The sequence below is a fragment of the Myodes glareolus genome, chromosome 17 (assembly GCF_982192425.1).
Source record: "Myodes glareolus chromosome 17, mMyoGla1.1, whole genome shotgun sequence".
NCBI classification, from domain to species: domain Eukaryota; kingdom Metazoa; phylum Chordata; class Mammalia; order Rodentia; family Cricetidae; genus Myodes; species Myodes glareolus.
In genome coordinates, this window is record NC_142042.1 from 13,808,765 (window position 1) to 13,826,695 (window position 17,931).

Here is a 17,931-nt window from a genome sequence, read left to right on the forward strand (position 1 = left end):
TGGAAGGTGTGTTCAGTCAAGAGGAAAACTTAGCAAACAGTGGGTAGATTTGCAAATACCCTTTCTACCTCACTGTCCTGCACAATGGTCAGGAGGCAGTCTGTTAGGTTATTAAATTTGAGTTGAATTGACCTTGGGATTTAGCTTAATTTTTAAAGTCTTATCTTCATTTTATTATTTGTATGTGAGTGTGAATGGGGACATGTGCATGCCACAGGTGCGTGAGTGCCACAGTGCACCTTGGTGGCCAGAGCAACTCTCAGGAGTTGACTGTCATCCTTTCCAGGCAACTGAACCCAGGTCATTAGTCCTGCAGGGCAAGTGCTTTCCCCACTGAACCATCTCAGTGGCCCCGAAGTTGGTCTAGTTGGAATAGTGACGTCCTTACTATTCCAACAGTGCTACACTGCAGAGTCTGCTCATGACTGCCAAGTTGGAAAGATTGTTGAAGGTGTCTGAATCAGAGAACATATACCTACAAATGATTCATACATTCTAATGCAAAAGCTTTTCATTGTGTTGATGTATGTGTAGTGTGTGTGTGTATGTGTGTGTGCACATGCGCAGGTATGTAGAGCTCAGAAGGAGACCTCTAGTGCCCTACTCTGTCATACTCTGCCTTATTCTATGGAGACAGGATGTCTCCTTGAACATGGAACTAATAACCAGTGAGCCCCAGAATCCTCCTTTCTGCTCCCTCACAGAGCTGCAGTTACAGAAATGTTGCCATACACAGCGTTTAATGTAGGTGCTGGGGATTTGAACTCGGGTCCTCCTACTTGCACAGCGTGAGCTCTTTACCCACTGAGCCATCTCCCTAACTCCCAAAGAAGTTCAAAGTTTCTTCCTTTTTTTTTTTTTGTGATACTAAGGATCAAACCCAGGGCCTTGAACGTGATGGGCAAGGTACCCTACTGATAAGTTATATCTCTAGTCCCCAAATGCTTTTTACAAACCTTTAGTGTTGTGGTGAACAAATAGTACTGATCCAGAACCTACCAGGCCTGTGTTCCCATTAGAAAGCCAGTAAGCTAGGACTGAGAGCCTCTTCCATTTGTAGTCATTTGCTTTATTTGATCCCAGGAACCACAGGAAGAGTCATAGTATCTGGGCAGGATTTCCTTTGCCGTCTTCCCTACCCCTTCCCCCAAAGGCTTCATCAGCAGGAACACTGCGAGTTTAGAGAAACGCAATAATACCAGCTGCAGTGATCTGAGCCTTAACTGCAGAGTGAGGCCGGTGGTAGGGGGAGCTGCACCATCTCATCTGTGCCTGTGAGGGAGGCAGTTCTCTCTGTGTGCCACAGGGCAGGTGGGGCAGAGAGGCAGAGCCTGGGCCCAAAACAAATCTCCCAGGCTTTGCTCTAGAGGGTTCCACAGGGGACTAGTAGGTCAGTTAGCAAGGGCAGTGGCTAACCCCTTCTGTAACAGACAACTCAAGCATAGTCCACCCTCTGCCATCCGGGAGTGCATCTCTGGGAAGCCAGCTCCTGTCCCTCTCCTTCCTTACCTTGTATTTGTTCCCTCTGGAACCCGCAACAGCTAAGTGGGATCCTTCCCAGCCGCATCTTCAATACAGGGGACTCCCCTCTCTAGTGTGCTCAGCTCAGCTTGATAGCTTGGGCAGAGGCTCTTGAGACCCGGTTACTTAAACCTCAGGGCACATTCCTAAACTTCAGATGCTGATGAGGCTCCCAGGAGAGTGCACCAAAATCTCTTAAATCCATAATTTGCCTAGAAATTGACAGTGCAGCCAAGTAAGAAGAGAGAGAGCTCTGGAAGGTCCTGCAATCCCGCTGAACCCTTCACTCCCCAAGTCTATGAAATGAGAAGAATATATTAGGAAATGAGAGTGGCTTGTAATTTTTATTCAACTTGTTCTTTTTTTGACAATTTCACCCATGCACACAGCTCCTTCTGATGACTGCCACCCCACCTTCTGTGTCTACCTCCCTCCTATCCCTGCCTGCCTGCAAATCCCCTTCTCACATTCACGTCTTTTTGAGCTGTTTTGTGATCCAGGGGGGTTAGCCAGGGCCATGTGTGCAAACACGGGTTTGGAGCTACCTGTGAGAGCCCAGTGGATTGAGATAGACGGTATTTAGTGACCACTTAACAAACACGTGACAGCATTCCACATGCAGTGTCTCATCCAAACCTCCCGGTAGCTCTAGGTGGCCACTATAATATGAAGCTCAAGCAACTGAGTCGGGGCAGGGAGCTCGTCAGGAAAGTGCTCGCCTTGCGAGCAGGAGGGCCTGTTGTCATGTGGGAAAACAAAACAAACAAACAAAAACGGGTGCTATGGCACACCAGTAACCCCAGAGCTGGGGAGGCAGAAGCAAGTGAGTCCCTTGGCTAATTGCAGGCAAGCCTGCTTACTTGGTAAGGGTCAGATCACTGAAAGAGCCGATATCAAAAAAGCAGTCAACTCCTAAGGAATGGCACCCAGGCTGCCCTCTGGCTCCCACACGCACTTGCATACACAGTCACACACAGGGGGAGAGGAAGCATACAGAAGAGTTAAATGACTTCCCACCCTCCCAGAAATAGTAAGTGACAGAAGCAGGAACAGAGTCCAGGCTTTTGTACCCTGATGAATACACTGTGTGGCTTTACTTAACTAGGAGAGAGGGGAAGACCTGAGTCTGGGGGGAGGCCCCGCTGTGTAGTCAACTCTCATGGTGCACACTGGGAAGGCCTCAAACGAGAGGTGCCAAGGGGGCTACATGGAGCTCCATAAAGGTTGAGTGAGGTCCAAAACCCCACATCATGAAGGAAGGAGGGTCAGAGGACCCTAGGAGGTCACAGAGAATGTGAGTAGACAAAAAAGGCATACTTTGTTCACCAGCACGGGCTGCTGGGCAGGCAGATGCTGACAAGCGTCCAGGCACACACATGCCAGCATGAACGGACTGCACAGGGCTGGGCACAGGCACGCAAGCAGGCGGGCACACAGGTAGAGATAAACACACACAGCCCTACGGAGACTAGCAAAGGCAAAAAGTGAAAGTGAAGGCACACTCTTCTGACCTCAAGGTCATATTTAGACAGAATCGTACAAAAGTAGCGCTTTGCCTGGAAGGAATTTAGAATAGACTACATTGCTGCTTGCTTTGGGGTTCCCCAGACACATGACGTCCGTTTGCACTGACAACACCAAGGTGTCTAACGTCGGCCATTCTAGATTTCTGTATCCGTGCCATGCGGTCTAAACAAACTGGCTGGAGCATCCCTCTGTCCCCTTCAAGTGGTAAAGAATAATGTTCTATAGATGAGCGTCTGTGCCTTCAGAAAAGGAAGGGGTCGGTGCATAGGAGGGCTCAGTGGGGTTGCCCCAAGGGATGATGGGGCTCATTCTACAGGAGAGCAAGCTCCTGCGTTAAGTTTCTCCTGCTCCCCTGGCAGGACCGATGGTGAGTTACATAACATCTGGCTAATCAAGAGTTATACAAATCCCCACCTGTGGCCTGCTTGTGGCAACGAAATGAGACGTCTGGAGTACTTCGCTCTGTCTGGCACCCTCCCCCTGTGCGTGTCTTCCTGTGACTATTACCACTCTAACTACCATTTTCTTGGACTCTAAAAACAAAGGCCGAAGCCAGAGGAAAACTCTTCTCAACTGACATCACCGTTGCAAGATGGGGGGAAAACCTTACAGTGGAAGTTCTCTTGCTTCCGCTGACAACCCGTTCACCAGCATCACCAATGAGACACATACCAAATGGACCCAGCCCTCCTCTCATTTCTGTTTTAGTATGCTTAGAAGCTGAGGGTAAGAGGTAGAGAAATGGGTGGGAGCAGTTGCCTACCTAAGCAATCCAGAATTTACTGTGAGATCGTCTCTAATTGGTGTGGGAGGTGGAGGCTCGGCTAAAAACAAAACAAAGAACAAACAAGGAAACCAGAGGAGCTAAAACAGATCCCCTTTGAGGGCGCTCATCAAAAAAAAATCTTAATGGCCCACACTCTGTGGCCGCCATGGCGTTTGCAAACTAAACTGTGGCTCTTCATAAGTCCAGCTCCAGAGGCAGATGTAAGTCCTTCCCATCCCACAGCAGAGAGGCACTGTTGTCTTTGCCGGCACCGGCTTCTCTGCTTTAAATAGATCCAAGATAGATGGACCCTAGGCCTGACATTCGGTTTCACCTTCCGCTGATGTATAGAAGCTCCAGGGGCATTTGGAAGACGCAACACAGAGATTATATGTAAATCAATAGCAATTTTTCTTTTGTGCTCAAACCACGAATACCGACTAGCTAGTTTTCGGGACATTGCAATAAGTGAGCTCTATGTCCCTGTTCCAATTCAATTATGCTTCAGTGTTTTAATTAGCCTAAATGATTTTACTTTCTCTCCATAGAATGAATTTTTGCCAGATCCCTGCATTTCCATCCAACTGTCTTGTCACAGCTAAGTGACAATGAGTGCAATGAGGTGGACAGAAATGGAGAAGTGGGTAAGGAAAGCCCTGACAAGGACTAGCAGGCACGATTGGAAGGGTGGGTGAAGGGACACAACCCGGGTGGTAGGGTGGGGAAGAGCTGGTCAGGTATACTGTAGAAAGGCAGTAGACATGCGTAAAACGTGGGCCCCTGGGTTGGAATAGCGGAGGAGGTGCTGTGTTCAACAGACATACTAGGTTTCCCCGAAGGGACTCTGCGTGCCCTTCCCTATCTCCATCAGAAGCATCCTCCCTACCTGTTGAGTATAGGCTCGGCCATGCGACTTCCTTTGTACAATGAAATGTTGAGTACATTAGTTTGTTTTGTGTTGCTTTAACAGAACCCCTGAAACTGGTCAGCAGCAGCATTAGTCTTTCCACTGGTCAGTTGTGACCCAACCATGTGTTCAACCCCACGTCTGAAACGTACCACCATCTCTCCTTACCGCAATGCTAGAAACCAGACTTACAGCATAAGGGCAACATCTCATCGTTTCTCCATTTTTAATGTGTTGGCTTTAAGAATAAAAACCTCACACGATGTGTTTGATCATATTATTTCCCCTTCCTCAATCCTTCTCACCTCCCCACCCATCCAATATCATGTTCTTTTTCTCGCTCAAAAAAAAAAAAAAAAGAAGAAGAAGAAGAAGCTAAAAAGAAAAAGACAAAAAAAAAAATACCAAAACAAAACAAAAGGTGCATGTAAAACATCGCGTCTATTGGTGTGATCCATCTCCTCTTAAGCATGGGGCCCGCCCTGGAGTATGGTTGGAATACCCAGAGTCACTCCATTGGAGAAACTGACTTTCGCTCCCACAACAAGTATCAGTTACAAATAGCTGCTCGACAAGGGGGAGGGACTTTGTGTCCCTTCCCCTTCTTGTGCTTGGATTCACCCACCCCTTCTGGCTCTTCCAGCCTGCCTACTCTTCCACCCAGAGCCTTGAGGGAAGGGACTGGATCGAGATTCCAGTTAGGACTGAGTGCTACGAGGCCAATCCCTGAAGCATGGCAACAGAATGAGAAGCAGAGTCGTCTAGTGTGTCAACACCTTTAAGCTAGGCCTCTGAGGCTTCCAGTGGCACCAGGAGCAGAGCTGGCCCTCATAGCTCTAGCTGAGACAAGATGGAAAGGCAGGCAGGACAGCCCCAGTCGCACCCACTGCTCAGAGCAAGGCTGAGTGAGATTCCACCCAGAAAGCTCTTCTTAGTGTCAAGGCTGCGCTAAAGCTGCTTCCCTTCCTGGCCCAGTCCAAACCTACACATTGCATCCTCAGGCTACCCGGCCCTGCCTCTCCTCCCATCAAATTGATGCCTGCCCTTTCTGCTCATTTTTTCCTAAACGCACCCAACTCTTTCATCACAATCTGATTATATGTCTCATGTTGGGCTCTCCCATCATGCAGTGTTCCCTGCATCAGTGGGTGTGATGTAAGCTTCACTTAGTGCTAGCACAGCCCCGCGTGTAGAGCAGGCATTAACAAACACTTGTGGGATGAAAGATAACAAGCGCTCACCTGGAGTATGATCTGAGGACCACCCTGATGGCCTGGGGCCCTTCACGTGAGGAGATATGCAAACACTCACCTGGAGTGTGAGTCTGAGGACCACCCTGATGGCCTAAGGCCCTCCACTACCCAATGTCAGAGGACATAATGACTTGGTGTCTATGGTTAGGATTGACTTGAGAGACAGGCATAGGATCTCTAAAGAAATTTAAGCCAAAATTCGGTGTCTTCAAAGAGCAATTAGCTCTCAGAGTGACTATGTACTAAGAGCTTGGCTGGGCGCTTCTGGCTCAGGTACTTGTTATGAGGCTAGGGACTCGAGAAGCAGGGACTAGCAACCAGCATGTCCCTATATCTGTATCGTCTCAGGGCCACTGCATGTGGGACTGTTGCACAAATCTGGGCACGTTAAGTGATGGAAATGTACCTCAGTATCTCAATTCATCACAAGAGAAGGCTCAGACTCACCTGGGTTTCTCAGAGGCTTGACTCGGGTCCCTGTATTCCCTCCTCCCATCTAAGGCTACAACCGTGAAGGAGTCTCAAGTACACCCTTCTCTTACCTTCTGACTTTCTATAGAATTGCAGTCAGCCTGCAAACAGTTCATCCAGGAAAAGGGAGTGGCTAAAATCTCCAGGGATAATTCTTAATTAAAGGTAAATGAGAGCCACTGGACAAATGTCCTATGGATAGATGTCTCTGGAAACCACCGTGTAGGACTCAGTGGTACCCACAGCATCTAAAGTCCCGTAGTCCAAAGTGGCGGCCTCATCCTTTACACTGAGTAGCTTCTTCCTTCTCTCTGCTTTCTCCCCGCTCTGCACACCTGCTCCAGACCACCTTACAAATAACAGCATCCCTCCGTGCATCCCTGTACACCCTGCTTTTGGAGAAACTGAAACTAAGAGATTAATGCATTGGGGAGGCAACAAAATTCCGAACATATCTTAGTCTTGCAGGAATTATCACTAGGTGTAAGTAGAGAAGGCAGGTTAAGTACGATCCATGTAAATTACGCCTAGCTGAATGCCAAGCCATCATAGATGCTTACTTAGTTATCATGTTTCATCCATTCCCAGACACACCATGTCTTTCAGGTTTTAACTTTTCTTGAAACAAGAAACGCTGCTGCCAAATGTAATTAGAACACTGATTTAAAGTGGACATTGGTGAACTTGTACTTTTGTTTGTGGCTGGGGCCTCCTAAGGAGGAGTAGAGGTTCTCTATGTCTCCTAGGAGAAGGAAGTCTCACAATAGGGATGACAAACTTGAATATGTCCCCAGTCATGAAATCAAAGAGACTACGAGGACCAGAAGGTTTTCTGGACAGGTACTGGGACACCGAGTTCACAAAAACAGACGTCATTTCTCCTGTGTCTGTGGCACCAGCATAGAGCCTCGTCAAGGTTATTCACCCGGTAAGAGAGCTGGGAAGGTGGACCATCCTGCCTGACCTGGAAGCACACACAGGAAGTGAAACAGCCACAGCAAAGACAGAGGCAGGGCACCGTGACCAGCTGTAGAATTACAAGAACACGGGCACGCTTTATCAGCAGAGGAGACCGAGTGAGCCCTTCAGTGCAGTGCCTCACACTTGGTTGTGAACACACTGCCAGCCTGGAACCAGGAGGAAACGGGTAACCTAGTAACCTCTGCATCACCATCCTCTTTCCTTCCCTTTCCAGGGCTGTGAGGGCTTCCACAGGGCTCGAGGCCTTCTTTCTCCTCCCAGAGGCAGCCTTTGCCCCGCACGGGTCTCTGTCACTCCTGGCATACTTCAATACCTGCCCTTCACCTCATCTTCCTCCAGAACTGAATCTCCTTCCTTCCCATCTCTGTAGGCTCAGCCCACTTTCCAGCAGACAGATGGATGCATCTGGCATTCAGGGCCGATGATAAGTTATCTCTGTTCAGGGCCATTTGGACTGTAATAGCGCTTTCTATGCCTCAAGCCCACGAGGATGAGCCCATGCTAAGCATTTGATAGTGAACTCACAGGGGCGCTTTGGGGTATTTTTAAAATTCCAAGGGAAACACAGAGGCATCTGTCAGGCTGTGCACAAATTACTGCTATTAAGTTATTTGGATTCACCTACTTAATAAACACAACTGTTAGAGATTTCTTGGGGCTTAGAGGAGCCATGGGGGTGGAAGTAAATGTTCTGTGACTAGGCAGTTTAGAAACTTCAGCCTCAAGCTAAGCAGTGGGCAGGGGTGACGTGTGACATGACTTAAATGCTCTTAGGAACAAGCCTGCAGAACAAAGGACCCCTCCATGTGCCCCAGATCACAGCCTGTAGGTGAGTCCATCCTTCCAATAGGCCGAGATCCCTATCGCCAAATTCCTAGTATCTTCCTATTTATTTAATGACTTCAAGACTACCTATTCTGGAGCACTCCCTGATCATGGCCCCAGGGGATAGAGAGATTGTGAGGTTCCACGGTAGACCCGAGAACAGCCTGCATTTTTAGGCTTTCCTATTAGGGGAAAGAGCAGAAAGCAGCTAGGTCTTGGGTCCATTTCCATGTGGTCACACCCTCCCAAATCATGCTAGCTTCCCCTCCTGGTAGGTTTGTCCCATCTTTTCTTCAATATCTATAGTTAGAGCTTTTAAGTGTGTGTGTGTGCTGGATTCTACATCAGAATGTTTTGTCCATTAAAGCATGACTTCACATGTACATTACAGCATAACCAATACCTGCTAGAGTGCTAGTCATATAATAGTCACTCAATAAATGTACTGAACAAATTAGCTAGAGTTCCACGGAAGAACTAAGCCCGACACCCTATCCTCCACCATACGGATTATCTTCTTCCCTGTGCTTCCAGAATGGTACCGACTGCCTTGGAGGAGCAGAGAACACAGTTACTCTCAGTACAGTCTGTGCACTTTGATTCAGAGAAGGAGCCCTATTGGGAAAGACTGAGCTCCTGGGCCAGTGAACGGCTGGAGAAGCCTAGTCCCCTAAGCAGTCGACTTTGACCAACCAATCCACTCTTCCTGCCTCTACTAAATACCTCTGGGTTGGAAATGGTTAAGTCCTAAAGCTTCTGCTTCTACTGGCAAGCACTTAGGAGGGATGCTCAGCTGCCCCTGGAAGGTGGCCTGTGGAACCCTACAGCTAATGGCTCTGTAAGCAGATCCAGCCTTTTAAAGGTCTCACAAAAGAGGATGTGCACAATTGAGGCTGCAGCCTAAGTACCGTCTGGTACTGATAAGGCTGCCTGGGAACGCCCCGTTCTAGCCCTTCCCCAAACCAAAGGCTCTTTGAGAGGCGGCCAAGCATGCGAGACCAGCCAAGCAGTGCTAAGTGCATTATCTTGTCTAAGCAAAGCATGAGAAGTAAATTAAGATCCTCGCTGACCTCACTGACTTAACATAAAAAAAAAAAAATCCTCTGCTTTTATCGTTGCATGGCCGTCACCCTGAAGAACACCCTCCCTTCCCTTAGAATAGTATTTAACTTTAAAAAAAAAAAATCTGGCTGCTTCTGCCATCTCGTCCTATAAAGAGCCTTCTAGCTCATCTTCCTCTGGTCATTTTGAAACCAACCACTAAGAAGGGCAATGGGACTGCCATAATTAACTTAGACCCATAAGATGTATCCCACCCCTAGCAAGTAAGGGTGCAGAACCCCAGGTAACAGAAAAATAAAGTCAGCGTTCAATAAGCTGAGAAACCGAGAAGAGGCGCTGGTGTGCAGGCAGCCCTGTGCATGGCCATGAACTTTACATCCAGGACGGACAGGTACAGAGACAATAACTGGACCAAATGTTGCTGCTGTCGAACTAATGTCATCTGATGTCGCAAATGTCCTCCAGCAGCTGCAATGGTCACAGGACTCTCTGCTTCCTGACAGTGCGGCTTTGTCACCTCTGCACGCCATTCCTGTGTGAGTCACGCAGATGGCATGCTGGGAATCACCCAAGGAGATGGTGGAAATCTGCGGAACTGAGAGCCCACGCCAGGCTGGAAATGCCAAGATGTGAGCGGAGCATAAGGGGCTGGGTGGAGGAGAAGGATTCCCCACCAGCTGGGGGTACTTAAGGGACTCCACGGAGGGGGACTGGAGCTGAGCTCTGAAGACAGGCATGTCAGCAGGACCGGAAAGCAGTCAGACTGGGAGGGTGAAAGAAACAAGACACACACAGAGACAGAGTGAGGAGTGTTACACAGGAGCAGGGCAGTGTGTTGGGTTTCCTCTCGCTCTGTAACAAGTGACCATAAACTTGGTCCCTTAAAAATTACAAAATGTCTGGTCGTTGGGAAGTCAGAAGTCTGGCCTGCCTCTTGCTAGGCTAACGCCAAGGCCTAACGCCAAGGCCTAGCAGGGCTGTGTCCATTGCCAAAAGTTCTGAAAGAGAAACTGCTGCCTCTCTTCATGGTTGGCATCCTCTCTGCCGTCATCTAACCCCGCCAGAGTGTGTTGAGCCCTTTCCATATCGCCATCGCTGGTTCCATTTCAGAAGACGCACGTGGTTAGACTGGATCAGTCCGGAACGATTTCCCCATCTCAAATTCTTAGCCTTAAGAATATCTGCCAAATGCCTCTGCAATGGAAAGATGCCCTGTTCTCAGGGTAGATTAGCTGTGGGCATGGCGGGTGGGGGTGGGGTAAGGCTGCCCGACACAGAAAGAAAGCAGAGGGCTTATGGCCAAGAGGCCAGCGACCAGAACTGGAGAGAGGAGAAAGGGTAAATCCTTATGTTTGTGGCAATTATAGGTTTAGTGTTACTGAATAACAGATTTTTTTTTCCTGGGTTCTCAATTCATAGTCATTTCATACCGTAGATCTTGTTCACTAGCCATGAGTTACCTCCGAAGCCAAATGAGAGAACAGTGTAGTCCACTTGGTGAGGATACTACCATCTCTTAGTTAGGCTGGGCGGCATAGTGCCATGATGATCAGTAATCTCCAGCTCTCAGATGCTAAGACAGTTTCCCTCCTGCTCATCCTCCACTGTTCAACAGAGGCTGGCCAAGGAGCACTGCCCCAAATCCCCTCGCTCCAGGCCTCAGACTCACAGGGAAATAGTATTTTAAGCCTTGCCAGATTCCACCAAAAGGAACGAGAATTTTAAAAGGCCTCACGCCAGACATTACATGTTCCAGCATAGACGACACATGTGTCCATTTGACCCACAGTTCCTTGGCCCAAGCGCATCACATGCACAGAAGATCCAGGCTGATCAGCCCACCCAGTGACCACTGGCAAGCAGACGAAATGCGTGAGCAGACTGGTAATCTGCTACTTCGGTTGTTCCGAGGGTTTTGCCGGTATGTATCTTCTGTTCTTAGTCATGGAGACCTTTTGGCTAATCAGATGTCAAGTCCGTCTTCTTGCTTCAAACTGTCTGTCCTGCTGCTATCAATTGATCTCGCCTGCCAGGCCATGGTCTCTGTTAATCAGCAACAAAGTGTGCTCCGGTGTTTCTACAACTGTTTTCACGGTGACCCGCAATTAGAAATCCATTTGTTACTCAGAGCAAATAAAAAATACATACTTATACATGCACATAGAGACACGTAACTGAAAACAAAAGTTAATGTTATTTATCCTTCCACCCCTTTCACAGTGATGATTATAACCCAACAAACTGATTTTTAAAATGAACTACTTAGCTTGATGACCAAGAGTCCCTGGTACCAGGGAAGATGCAATACTGTTGAGTTCTTTTCTTAGGCCAACCCTCATCATTTTCCTTTAGAATTTCTTTTGTTTGTTCCTTTATCATTAATCTAAACTTTATTATAATCTTGTCACAAGAGGGAAGATACCCTAGGAACTGGAATTACAAAGATGGAAGAGACAGCCTGTGTTCTTGAAGACTTTATATATTAGACAAGACCAGTATATAAACAAATATGCCATGTTTGATGTGTCTCCATGTCACAGCATGGGAGACATCCTATAGTTAAAGAATGGAAATCATCTCATAAGAATTCAGAAGAAGAGCAACATATTCTACTTAGAAACTCTGAGAGAGGTGGATTAAATCCAGATTGCATCCTGGAGTTTCAAAAACCTTTCAGCTTTCTTACTATTCATTCAGCTGTTCAATGTCCCCTGCCTCAGCTTCTGAACAAATTGAATGTTAATTCTTGCCAGGCTTAGACAGATGACAAAGTTAATGCCCTTGACATTCTACTTCTTCTCGTTCCAAGATGAGGCTGGTAACACACTGCCAACGACAGTGAGCCAGCAGGTACAGCCGTAAACCTTTGCAGGTGCTGTTGTCAGTGCTGGTACAACCTGAAAGCTCTTGTACATGCTGTTGACATTGGAGTAGGTAGCCTTCGCTTGATTTTTTTTTTTTTTTTTACAATGAACCAGTCCTATCTTCTTTAGTACTAAGCTCAGTCCTTCCACTTCAAGGCACCTCCTCAGGCTGCTTCCGCCCAGCCTATCAACCACAGACCCTGGAACAGCTGGCCTCAACATGTTTTGCACACTCCAAGTTTATGTTTCCAACTAAGCCATGTGCATTGTGTGGAATTTGAATGTACATCCAAAATGTTCACTCTGAGTCTAATTTTCAACATAGTTCATAGTTTCTATTGGCTTGGAATGTTTTCTAAATGTAGGCTTAGATATTCCATTTCTACAGGATATCAACTATAATCTTGGCAAATCCATTTCTCATTGTGAACCAGTCATCAAAACCAGACTTACTTTCTGTCAGAAAGTCTGACTTCATTTTTCAATTCAGATAAGCATGTGGACGTCCACTCGGACAGTGATCTCACTTTCCAATTCAAATTCAAGGATGGGTGGATGGGTGGGTGGATGGGTGGGTGGATGGGTGGGTGGATGGATGATAAGTCCTCACTCTGCCTTGCCAAGGGTTTATCTTTGGGATGACAAAGGGGAGGCTCCCATCTGGGTTTCCTGTTGGCACTGGTCCTGCCTTGGCATCCTATTGTTGTCTCTGTGTTTGCTGCCCTGGAGCGATGCACATTAATAAACTTTTAAGGCAGGAGAGAGATGTATTCTTCATGAAAGGGCATTTAAAAGATGCAGTGGGGTGAATCAGACAGCCACATACTTGACATACCAGTTTTAAGAGAGCATCAGAATTGAGCATCTAGAAAATACTTCCCTTAAAATTAACTAAAGGCTTCTGAGAAAGTCATTCTTCCCTCAAAGGGTCCAGCGTTCCATTTGGGTTGAAGACCACTGCCCTCTGGATGACCTTGGGAACCATGAGTCTACCTCCACATGTAGATGGGAGCTGAACAGTGGGGCTTAGCAGCTCTCTCATACCCATTTCAATTTTAAGAGACTCCCACAAGATCATAACTCAGTTCCTCTCTCTTCTACAAACATGAGGGCCTGAGTTTGATCACATGAAAAGCTGAACGTTGGTAGCACATGCTTGTAAGTCTAGCATTGGGGATGTGGGAACAAGAAGGATCCATGTGGCTCACAGGGAAGCTGCCTGCTCTAATATGTGAGGTGCAGGTCCCAGTAAGAGAGTGAGTTCCTGCCTCAAAGATACACGGATGATAGCTGCCATGAGCAACAAAACCCAAGGCTGATCGCTGGCCGCCACATGTGTGCACACGTACATACACATACAGACACACATGCACATGCACACGCACACACACATGGTAAAGGGTGAATGAACCATCTTCTATTTCAGTCCAAATACATGTTTTTAAAAGTACTATAGCTGTAGTGCAAAGATTAACACGTCAGCCTTTACGATCATAAATACCACATTGTACCCAGAAGGTCTGACATCGGATGACTCAGGACTTTAACTCTTCTTGTGGTTATCTTTGTTTAACTTTTAATAGACATCTCAAGGTAAATCTTACCTGATTCACAAACCAAGACAAAACACGTGCATCCTAGCAAATTCTGTCTAAAACACAGGCTTGGCCTATTCTTTGAAAATAAATCTGAATCCAAGGAAAAGCATTTCCTTAGCCAGCCCAGGGGACTGAGAAAGAGCTAGGTGTAAAGTCTATCTCTCCCCTCCTCCAGCGCCATCCTCTCCCAGCCTGACCCAGCACCTCTCTTCTTCCATATCCATTAACAATGAACAAAAAAGCTGCTGTGCTTGATGGGTAAAGAGCGAGGGCAGATGGGTAATCTTTAGACCTCTGAGGTGGAAGCCAGGTGGACTTTCCAACTCATCTTCCTTTCAAGCCACACTCGGCGCCAACCACCGGCTCCTTCCTTTCTCCTTCTAAGGTAGGCTAACAAAAATGCCTTGCTCTTGGGATTGCAGAAGGACTCCAGCGTGCTCTCTCCCAGGGATCCCTAGCTCGGGATCCATGCCTGCCTTCCTGTGGCGGAAGCCGATGCATAGCAACTTCTGCAGGAGCAGCTGTTGGGCCCAGGGCCCTCCCTCACCAGGTCACATTCTGTTGCACATTCCTGGGCGATATTTCAGATGCTTACACATCCTGCCACTCACTTCCCCCACCTCTGCTCCCAAACAAGACATTAGGAAGGAAACACGAGAGATCGTATTTTAGCCTAATTGAACAATAGCCCTTATTTCATCTTGAGGAAGATAAATGGGCTGTCCAACTTCACTTCTCGGTTTATCTGTAACGAGGTTTCTCTCTCAACTGTTTACTAAAGTATTAAAAAGCACTTTGCAGAGCCTGCTGGTATATTCCATCAAAGGGAGTCAATAGAACAGATGAAGACATATGAGAAAGCCAGGGAGATAAGGAGCCTTTATGAAAGTTCAGATTCTAAACCCATTAGAAATAACAACCTCCCCTTGATGAATTCAGAGGGGGAAAAAAAACAGATGTTTTTCTCTCTGGCGGCAAAATGACTGTTGTATAGGGCAGGACAACACCTGACAGGTTTTCCCAGGGTCAGACCAAGGTGGCTAACTAATTGTAATCATTAGCAAGGAAAGAAGCTGCCAGAATTGTGGAGTCCTAATGGGCCATTAGTGTCTCCAGGGTGTGTGTGCTTCTCTGGACCACTAGCATCTCTGCAGAGGAGGTACTTCTATGGCCTCTTCCCTCTCACACAGGCTCTGTCTGTAACTGTTCTTGGGCTGCAGTCAGGGGTTGAGTGCTACAAAAGTGAGCCAGAGAACAGTCCCTGCTGGATGTGTTGAACTTACACATGGAACTCACCACCGTTACTGCAGGCCAGTGCCTTCCCTTACAAAGCAGAAAGTAAAAATTGAACACTGGTAATTATCACAGTATGGAGAATGACCAACCATCTGTTTGATGGACTGAAATTTTATGTATGAATTAAGCATGGATTCTTTGGCATTCGTGTTGTGTCTTCCATGATGAAACCTTCCATCCTGCAGAAAAGCTCCCGAAGCAGGAATGTACACAACTTAAAATAGCTCCAGGAAGTCCCTGAAACTGACCAGATTTTCTAGGTCCTGCCCTGCCAGAGTAAGCAATGGAAACTGAGCGTTCCTCTGAGGCTAGAAGAACAGAACTGCCGAGAAGACTCAGAGAAGAGCTGACTCCAGACAACTGCCTGGAAGTAGCAGAAATCAGTGGCCTGGAAGAGGTCTAGACTCGCAGAGGCCCCTGGAACGGTCACTCTCCAGCCTGTTGAGCTGCCCACAGGCTGTGCAGTGTGCTCCAGGTTCCCAGCTGTTGTGAGCTGTCACCCATGTTGGGGTGGGCCATGGCAATGCAGCTGTCTTTGAGTCATTCCTGTAAGGAACCCCTCACCCATACTCCTGTAAGTAACACCAGGAAAACGCATTGGTTCGTCAAGTTGTCCTCGGAGGCATCTGTACTCTGGGCTGACAAGAGTTCCCTCTCTGTGTGTGTCGTGTCCCCGCCAGGAAAGGCTGTGTCACACAATACACTGTAGAGGACACTTGGAAACTGCCATTGCTAGAGAGCGCTGAACGCTCTCCTGCATTCCCAAGATAACTGGAAAGCAAGAGAGAAGCTTGGCATTTCTGTTTCCACCCTGAGTGTCTCCCTTACTTCTATTGATATATCTCTGCTGCCTGCCTCAGCATTGACGTGTTAATCACCCAACAGCGTCTGTGAACCTCACCCAGCTCCTCCCTCCTTCAAGGTGAAGGCACAAAAGAGATAAGCCACCTCCTGTGGGCAGCCAAGTAGGATCCCAGCAAGACCACAGCCAGGCAGACTGCCTCCTCAGATGAGACTAATTATTCATGATGGTAAGGCTGCCCTCTGGAGCAAGGATAGGCTGCACTGAAGAAACAAACCATGAGCAATCAGGCCTATCACAGACCATCTTACAAAACAGTGACCAGAATCACAGTTTGACCAGGATGGCTTCATCATGCACATTCCTTGCCCCTTGCTCCTTACCCCAGCTCTTCCCCTCCCTCAACCCAAAGCTCGTGCCAGCATTCCAAAGGCAGAGCTCAGGTGACTGTGTCCCTTTATCTTTCCCTCTCAGAGTGGCCAATGATTGAGCTGCCTAGGTTGATTTTCCACCATTTCTTGTCTCGGTAACTGGTGTGTTAAGGTGGGTGTGCTGCCTAGCCTGGTGGGGCTGCAAGCCCCCAGGCTTTGGTCCTGAAACACTGGCTATGGTCCCACAGTCGCAGTTCTGTCCCGGCTTTCGTTCAACAATCTGCAGACCCACTGTGTTTGTTCATAGAGTGGAGAAGACAAGACCTGTAAGCATGAAGCGAAAGGTGTGGCCCCATGAGAAGGGAAAGTCAAATGTCTACAGATTTTTTTTTTAAAGATTTATTCATTTATGGCTGACTGCTCTGTCTGTATGTTCATCTGAATGTAGGCAGAGGGCACTGGATCCTGTTTTAAATAGTTGTGAGTCACCATGTTGTTACTGGGAATTGAACTCAGCATCTCTGGAAGAGCAGCCAGTGTTCTTAACCACGGAGCCATCTCTCCAACCCCAAAGACCACACTGAATATTTCTTCCTGCCTGCTTTCACGGTATCATACCCAAACCTCATTCTGTGGCAGATGAAAGCAACTGCCGTCTTATCCTGCCCTCTGCTTCTCAGTCTGGCCTCTTGCACTGCTAGTGTCTAAAACATGGGGCTGGGTTCTGTTCATTTCTTTGTGTTCTTTCTCTAGAATGGCTCCTGCAATGTGGTTGATACAATGCAACATTTATGTACACCAGATGAGATGAGTAAATAAATAAATACAAAATATATATAATAAGCTGGAAATGGATGTTGTGGTAAGAAGAGCCCAATATTGGGAGTTATAATATCAAGGTGCAAATGTCTAACCTATCATTCTGCAAAAGCCTTTTAGCTGGGGATGGTGGCGCACAAGTTTAATTCCAGCCCTAAGGAGACAGAGACAGGTGAATCTCTGTGAGTTTGAGGCCAGCCGGCCTGGTCTACAAAGCTAGTTCTAGGACAGCCAGACCTGTTACACAGAAAAACTTGGGGGGAAAAAAAGACAAAAAGAAAAACTATCAATCCAGAATAGACCCAGAATACAAGTCCCGGAGTGAGACCGTCGTGAGTGTCAGGGTAAGGAGTTGAGGAAAGGAGATCAAAGCAGGGGAAAGTCATTCTTTCAATAGAGTAAAAGTAAAGAGATTCACTGTTGAATGACAAGCAGGGCACCCTGAACCTTCTTCTTCTTGTAGTTTTTATTGGCATTCACACAAAATGGTCCTCCTCAGAGAATGACACAGGCCTTAAACACAGAAGCGGTACTCTACCTTTTTGGTCAACGGAGGAGGAAATGTTAACTTTAATGTCATTCAGTTTGTCATTGGAGTTGGCTGAGAGATACTCTTGGGTGGGTGGCCTAGCATGCAGGAAACACCTACAGTAGGAAGGACTGACACCTAACTGTACTGATTATGTCCGTTTGCCTCACATCTTGTCAGCCAAGGAATCGCTCATGGCGTTTCTGTCGTCTGTGTGCCCCGTAGTTCAGTGGCCAGCTTAAAGCCTCTGTCACTCGTCCATCTTTAGCTTGATTTTAGTTACAAGCAGATCATGTGTCATTATTAATTAATGAAAGGCCAAGACTGGCTCATTTTTAA

The 17,931-nt window shown here is 47.3% G+C and overlaps 1 long non-coding RNA gene across 1 annotated transcript; it reads left to right on the forward strand.

The window, feature by feature from the left end:
- The first annotated feature begins 224 nt into the window (after nucleotides 1–224).
- Nucleotides 225–4,998, forward strand: LOC125412869 (uncharacterized). The gene is made up of 2 exons (XR_007235725.3): nucleotides 225–4,458; nucleotides 4,785–4,998. It is a non-coding gene; the product is annotated as an uncharacterized LOC125412869 (long non-coding RNA).
- The last annotated feature ends 12,933 nt before the right edge of the window (nucleotides 4,999–17,931 follow it).